Source organism: Pipistrellus hanaki, assembly GCF_964339955.1.
Source record: "Pipistrellus hanaki genome assembly, chromosome: 9".
Taxonomy (NCBI): Eukaryota; Metazoa; Chordata; class Mammalia; order Chiroptera; family Vespertilionidae; genus Pipistrellus; species Pipistrellus hanaki.
In genome coordinates this window covers 12,317,933-12,326,476 of record NC_140511.1, presented here as the reverse complement: position 1 = coordinate 12,326,476, position 8,544 = coordinate 12,317,933, and positions in this window count along the sequence as shown.

The following is an 8,544-nucleotide window of genomic DNA, read 5'->3' as shown; positions in this document are numbered from 1 at the left end:
CACATTTAAGACTGTGCACTTTAAATTATTACCTCCTTTGAATAGAAACACAACAAAGCACAAAAAGGAAGAAAAGAAAAAGAAGTAATTAAAAATGAGTTGGTCAAACTTAGGGTGAAAACTACAATAAAAATCTTTTTAAAACTGTTTCCAAAAGTCACATGATCATATCAATAGATGCAGAAAAGGCATTTGACAATACCCAACGTTCATTTATCATAAAAACTGTCAATATCCTAGGAATAGAGGGGAACTCCTTCAACCTCATAAAGACATATCTACAAAGCCTACAGTAACGTTATATCATACTTACTAGTGAGGAGCTCTGAGCTTTGCCACTGAGATCAGGCAGAAGGCAAGGATGTTTCCTCTCACCGCTCTTTTTCAACTGGAAGTTCTAGCTAATGCATTAAGACAAGAAAAGGAAATAAAAGGTGTATAGATTGAAGGCAGAAAGAAAGCTGTCTTTATTCACAGATGACATGATCACCTATGTAGAAAAGTCAAAAGAATTGGCAAAACAAACAAGCAAATAAGAAACACTTCTGGAATTAATCAATGTTTATAGCAAGGTTAATATAAAAAAGTCAATCACTTTCCTGTATACCAGAATGAACAAGAGGAATTTGAAATTATAAACATAAAACCACTTATATCACCCTGCCTCAATGAAATACTTTGTATAAATCTAACAAAATGTGTATAAGATCTATGTGTGAAAAACTAGAAAACTGTAATGAATGAAATCAATGAACAAAATAAATGGAGGGAAAATAAATGGAGAGAAACTAGTATGAAATAATATTGACTATAAACTGTAATTTAAAAAATAAAATTTTAAAATAAGTAAGTAAATGAATGAATGAATGAATGAATGAATGAAGAGCTAGCCCATGTTTGTGGATAAGAAACTCAATATTGTCAAGATGTCAGTTCTTCTCAACTTGATCTAGAGATTTAATGGGATTCCAACCAAAATCTCAGCAAGTTATCTTTTGGATATCCATAAACTGATTTTAAAGTTTATAAGGAGAATCAAAAGACCCAGAATAGCCAACACAATATTGAGGAAGAAGAACAAAGTAGGAAGACTGATACTACTCAACATTAGACATTAGAAAGCTACAGGAATCAACACAGTATGGCACTGGGAAAAGAACAGATAAATAGAACAATGGAACAGAATGGAACGTGCAGAATTAGACCCACATAAATACAGTCAACTGGTCTTTGGCAAATGAGCAAACTAATACAGTGGAGCAAAGACCTTTCAATGAAAGGTACTAGAACTACTGGAGATCTACATGCAAAAACATCAATCCTAAACACATGCCTTACACCTTTCATAAAAATTAACTCAAAATGTAATACAGACCTACATGTAAAACACAACTCTATAAAACTCTAAATGACCTTGAGTATATGGGTGATTTTTTAGAAACAACACCAGTTACAATCCATGAAAGAAATAATTGGTAAGCTAGATGTCATTAAAAGTAAAACTTCTGCTTCCTGAAAGACAATGTTAAGAGGATGAGCAGAGAAGTCATGGACTTGAAGAAAATATTTACAAAAGACATATCTAACAAAAGATTGTTATCCAAAATATAAAAAGAATTCTTAAAACTTAATAAGAAAGCAAGCACCCTGATTAAAAATTGAGCCAAAGACCTCAACAAATCTCTCACCAGAGAAGATAAGCAGATGGTGAATAAGCATAGGAAAAAAGGCTGCATATTATTCATCTCTAGGGAAGTGCAACTTAAAGCAACGAGATGCCAGCACACACCTGCTAGAATAGCCAAAATCCGGACACTGGCAGCAGGAACCGCTGCTGAGGCTGTGAAGCAACAAGAATTCTTGTGAACTGTTGGTAGGAATGAAAAATGGTGCAGCAACTTTAGAATATTGGCAGTTTCTTACAAAACTACACATGCTCTTACCATATAATCCCCAAATTATGCTCCTTGTTATTTACCCAAAAGGGCTGAAAACTTACATCCACACTAAAACCTGGGCACAGGTGTTTACAGCAGCTTTATTCATAAGTGCCAAACTTGGAAGTATCTGAGATGTTCCTCAATAGGTGAGTGGGTAAATAAACTACGGTACATCCAAACTACTGAGTATTATTCAGCACTAAAAAGAAATGAGCTATTAAGTCAGGAAAAAAAACAAAACATGAAGAAATCTTAAATTAATATTAATAAGTGGAAAAAAAGTCAATCTGAAAGGTCTGTTTCTAACTATATGACATTCTGGAAAAGTTAACACTATGGAGACAGTAAGCAGATCAGTGGTTGCTGGGGTTAAAAGGGAAGGATAGACAGAGCACAGAGGGTGTTTAGAGTAATAAAAATGCTATATATGATCCCATAATGACAGAGACGTGTTATGATACATTTTTCTAAACCCATGGAATGTACAACATCAAGAATGAACTGCAGTGTAAATGATGGACTTTGGGTGATAATGACATGTCAACGTAGGTTCGTCAGTTGTAACAAATGTACCACTCTGATACTAGGGGAGGCTATGCATGTTTTGGAGCAGGTTGTATATGAGAAATATTTTTAAAATATATATTTCTTTATTGATTTCAAAGAGGAAGGGAGAAGGAGAGAGATATATAGAAAGATCAATGATGAGAGAGAATCATTTACCGGCTGCCTTCTGCACGTCCCCCTACTGGGGATCGAGCCCACAACCCAGGTATGTACCGTTGGCCAGAATTGAACCTGGGACCTTTCAATCCACAGGCTGATGCTCTATCCACTGAGCCAAGCCGGCTAGGGCTGTATATGATAAATTTTTGTACCTTCTCCTTAATTTTGTTGTGAACCCAAAACTGCTCTCAAAAATAAAGTCTTAATTTAAAAAAAAAAAGAAAAGAAAGAAAGAAAAGAAAGCAACATTTAAAAACCTCTATCCGTTCTAATTTTGATAATAAAACTGTGTGCTGTGAACTTATCTATTTTTCTGAAGTTTGTAGCCTCCTCCAAGAGTTAATTATGTAATTTGGAGCAATTCAATCTATATAATGAATATAAACACTATAAGATGCTTTGAAAGTTATAAACTAACAATATGAAGGAGCTGGCACATTTAGCGTTGATTTAAGGCTTTGGTTTGGAGGATTACAGTAGGCCGGTTTCATTGCGACCCACAAAAGTGTCTGGAAAAAATAAATGAGTGAACATATGTTGTTAGGGGCTGAGTTGTGTCCCCTGCAAATTCTCATGAAGTGCTAACCCCCAGCACCTCAGAATGTGACTGTACTTGCAGGCAGAGCCTTTAAAGAGGTGATTAAGTTAAAATGGGGTGTTAGGGTGGCCCTTACTCCAATATGGCCCTTACCAGGAGAGATTAGGACACAGACCGAGGGGTGACCGCATGAAGACACAGCAAGAAGGTGGCCATCTGCAGACCCAGGAGCGAGGCCTCAGGAAAAACCAACCCTGCTGACACCTTCGTGAAAAAATGAGCTTCTGTTTAAGCCACCCAATCTGTGGTGCTTTGCTATGGCCGCCCTAGCACAGTGGTCGACAAACTCATTAGTCCACAGAGCCAAATATCACCAGTACAACGATTAAAATTTCTATTGAGAGCCAAATTTTTAAAACTTAAACTTCTTCTAATGCCACTTCTTCAAAACAGACTCCCCCAGGCTGTGGTATTTTATGGAAGAGCCACACTCAAGGGGCCAAAGAGCCGCATGTGGCTTGTGAGCCACAGTTTGCCGACCACGGCCCTAGCACACTCATACATACGTATTTTTTGACAAGCCTAATAGTTGAATTCAACAACTACTGATTGGACCTCCACCATGCCACTGTACGTGCTGGGTGATGGCTGGGTGATCCTGTAACCTCTGGGGAGGCAGGCAGACGTGGTGGCGAGGAATGTCTACATAGGCCCGGGAGCATATATGCACTATCACTTACACGCCTCTACCTATTTAACCTAACAAAGATACTTTTGGCACAAACTTAGTACCTGGCCAAAGTATCACTTTAACAAAGGCTTTTTAGTTGCAAGTAACAGAAACCAGCACAAAGCAGCTCTGATACATGGAAGGAGGGTGACTTTTTTAGAGACCACATAACAATCTCAATGGAGTCAGCTGGGACGGGTTCTCAGAGAATCACCAGGATTCAGAATGACTTCTCTCTGACTGCTGGCCCGGGTGGTTTCTCCTCCTCACCCCTCTGCCCAGCATTCTGCGCTTCTCTGTGGGAATGGTGGACATTGCCATCCCTCCAGTCTTGGATCCACAATACTTCCCCAGCCCCACACCACTACCCCCGGCTTCAATTCTAGGAGAGAGTCTGGAGGTTCACTTGGACCTGATGTCCACCCCTTGTCCTACTGGCTTTGGTCAGAGGGGTGAGCTAACAGGACACCTATGGCTTCTGGGGCCGGAGAAGAAGGCAATTCTCTGAGAAGGGAGGGCAGACGTGGCAGATAGCCCAACAGTTTCCTTTTATAAGCATCAAATGGAGTTTAATGATAACTGCACGAAGGGAAATGTATTCCATGCATCTGCGTTGGCTTACATGTGCGTTTTTTAGACCTGGCTGCACATCAGAGTCACCCGCGCAGTTTCAGAAACTCGCCAGTCGGGGTCCTCACCCTGTATTCTAGCATCAGCATCTCTGGAGGTGGAGCCCAGGTAATTTTAAAAAAGTTTTTAAATACTCCAGAAGTGGTTCTCAACCTTCCTAATGCCGCAATCCTTTAATAGAATTCCTCATGTTGTGGTGACCCCAGCCCTAACATTATTTTCGTTGCTACCGTGTTTCCCCAAAAATAAGACATTTCTGAAAATAAGACCTACTTACAGGTTTCCTTCTGAGTGAAATATAAGGCATCCCCTGAAAATAAGCCCCCCCCCCCCTAGGCTAAACATGAGAGATTTGGTCCACTGATTCTGAAAGAAATGGAGTCACAAGAAATTCACCAGGAAATTCAGAAATTGGATTGTTATGATGATGTTCCAGAAGACGATGACATGATTGTCATTGAATAAATGAGTAAATTCTTGATACTGTAGGATTCACAGTTTGTCTGGTTTGTGTTGACAACTACCGTACTACCATACCATATACAGGTGATAAATTTCCTTTATTTTCATTTAACAATAAATGTGTACCGTATTCTTCTTCATGAAAAAATAAGACATCCCCTGAAAATAAGACCTAGTGCATCTTTGGGAGCAAAAATTAATATAAGACACTGTCTTATTTTCAGGGAAACAGGGTACTTCATAACTGTAATTTTGCTACTGTTAATGAATTGTAATGTAAATATCGGTGTTTTCTGATGGTCTAAGGCTCTACAGCAGCGATTGAGAACCCACAGGTTGAGAACTGCTAGCAGGGTCACCTAAGACTATCGGAAAATATATATATATATATATATATACATACATATATATTTAATATATTTTATTGATTTTTTTACGGAGAGGAAGAGAGAGGGATAGAGAGTTAGAAACATTGATGAGAGAGAATCATCCATCAGCTGCCTCTTGCACACCTCCCACTGGGGATGTGCCCACAACCAAGGTACATGCCTTGACCGGAATCGAACCTGGGACCTTTCAGTCCACAGGCGGAAGCTCTATCCACTGAGCCAAACCGGTTTCAGCAAACACAGATATTTTACATTACAATTCATAACAGTAGCAAAATTACAGTTATGAAGTAGCAACAAAAATAATTTTATGGTTGGGGGTCGCCACAACATGAGGAAGGCTGAGAACCACTGCTCCAGATGGTCCTAACGTTCTGTCAGGGTTGCAAACTACTTGTTTAGACTTCACATCAGTGTAACTTAAACTTCAAATTTTATGTTTTCATATCTTATTCTTTTTAAAGATAATCCTCACCTGACGATATGTTTAAAGAGAGAAAGGGAGAGGGAAACATCGATGTGAGAGAGAAGCATGGATCGGTTGCCTCCTATAGGAGCCCTGACCAGGAATTGAACCCGAAGCCTTTTGGTGCCCGGGACTACGACACAGCTCCAACCAGCCCAGTCACTCAGCCAGAGCCGGATCTGATTCTTTAAAAATGTGATCAAGTTAGGAACCACGTGCCTCTGCAAAGTTTTATGGTAAACCTTCACTGAGTATTTTGAGGAGAAAGAGCTTCCTTCAGGAGGAAGAGCATTAAGTTGTATATTTCTGTATGATTAGGCTCTGAAAAAGTTGATCGTCAGGTTCCTTAGGGAGTACCTGTCTTTGGAGAGATAAGCAGCGCCCGTCCCTCCTACATCTCCCTGGTCTGCAGTGGTTTTCCCAGACCTGCCCAGGTCCCCTTCCACGGTCCCTGTGCTCCCTCTCGCGGCTTCTGGGTGCTATTGCCCACAAAGGACCACCGAAAAGCTTTGCCTGGGCTACTAAACACTTTGGGAAAAGAGCAGAAAACGCCCGGGAGTTCACTGCCTGCACCCGCCCCGGACAGGTGCGAGTGAGAGTGCCAGCCAGGCTCCCTAACTAAGGAACAAGCTCTTGCTGTTGTTTTCACCATCAGTTTCCTTTCACCACCCTTTCCCTTAACTGTTTCTTTTGTGAGTCATTCTGTAACAAACACGCATACATAAATCCTTTTTAGTTATGCTTCAGAAAAACCCAGTCTAAGTCAACTTTCTGGGATCTTACCCTTTCTAACTAATATTAAAATTCTAGCCCTATCCGGTTTGGTTCCATGGCCATCGTACTGAAGGGTCGTGGGTTGATTCCGGTCAAGGGCATGCACCTCAGAGGCAGGCTCAAGCCCCTGCCCCAGTCAGGGCACATGTGAGAGGCAACCAGTCGATGTGTCTCTCTCACATAGGTGTTTCTCTCTCTGTCTCTCTCCCTCCCTTCCACTCTCTAAAAATCAATGGAAAAATGTCCTTGGGTGAGAATTAAAAAAGAAATCTATGTGGCTTTTAAAAATATATAATTTTATTGATATCAGAGAGGAACGGAGAGGGAGAGAGATATAAAAACATCAATAATGAGAAAATCATTGATTGGCTGCCTCCTGCACAACCCCTACTGGGGATCGAGCCCACAACCCAGGGATGTGCCCTGACAGGGAATAGAACCATCACTCCTTGGTTTGGATGACACTCAACCACCGGGCCACCCCAGCCAGGCTCTATATGGCTTTTAATACTACTGTTTATAACTTTTGGACGACCAAAGCTTTATTTATGCTGCTGTTAGGTAGAGAGTAGAGAAGTTACCCCTTGAGAAGCTGCTGACTTACTGGGGAACGTGGGAGCTCCTAGGGACAAAACAGTTTGGAGGCACAAGAGTAAGAAAGTAGCAGGTAGGAGTCCAATGGCAGTTGTGAGCGGAGTAGAATTAAGTTGCATCATTGGTGTGAGCTGTATTGGGAAACCTGAGAAGGGATACTTAGAGCAAAGAGAAAGAGTGGTGGCATGAATAGAGCATGACATGACTTTCAAGTCACCTAAAAGTGCACAGATAATTCAGCAATGTCCAACTTCTTTCATTGCCCCACCTTCCCCTCCCCTCCACACATATGAGCTAATTACTGAAATTCTGCAGCATACCAAAAATATATATTTTTTTTACCGATCTGACAAAAAAATTCTATATAATAAAAGCCTAATAGGCAAATTGTCCCTTTGGGCAGTCATTCGGGAGGGGAACATGATGGGCTTTGGCAATGTGAGGAGTCTTGCAGGCTACCTGGAGGCAGGGTGACAGGGATGAAGAAGGTGCAGTGAGAATGTGGGGTGTCCACAGAGCTCGCTCTCACTCCCGCTGCTACCCTCCTTCAGTACACCAGGGCTCACACGCCGGGGAAGCCCCCGCGCTCAGGTGCCAGGTGCCCGCGAGGAGCCCACCCTGCACCCGCATGGCCTCTTCTGGGTGAGCCGGGCCTCAGCCGCCAGGACTGCAGGAGCCGCTCAGGCTCCCCGTGGGTTCATGCGAAAAGCCATGGCCAGCCTGGCTTTCGGGTTCAAAGGCTTGGAGAAAGAGCTGAGCACAAATTAAAACACAAGACAAGAAATACAGATTTGGAATTATGGGGCGGGGGAGGGGGGGGGGGGAAGCCAGGGAAAGCTTAACTGTAGTAGTCAAATTCCACTGAGTCTCCATTCTCAGCCGCTTTTATTTACTAGAATACGCAATTGCCTTTTAGGAATGCAAACAGACATATCAATGGTAATGTTTAGTAAACAGTAAGATGATCAAGGTTTTTTTTTTTTGGGGGGGGGGGTTAAAGGAGGGGGAGTTTGCTTTAGACCATTGAGTCAGCAGTAGGTAATAAAATGCAAATTCACCCTGCGAATATCAAAGGAGCCCAGGTCAGCCTTCTGCTAGACTTCTCACATTTATATTAATAACTGTTGATCTTGGTTTCCAGCAGGTTCGCACTGGAGCAGGTCTGCAAGGCCAGCGGGGAGCAAGCTGGCTGCCTGCCCAGCTTCTGTGCCATGCTGCTGGGTGGCCCAGAGGCCCACGCTGCACCCTGGCCCACAGCATCCGGTCATACTCACTGTATCTTTGCGTGGGGACTC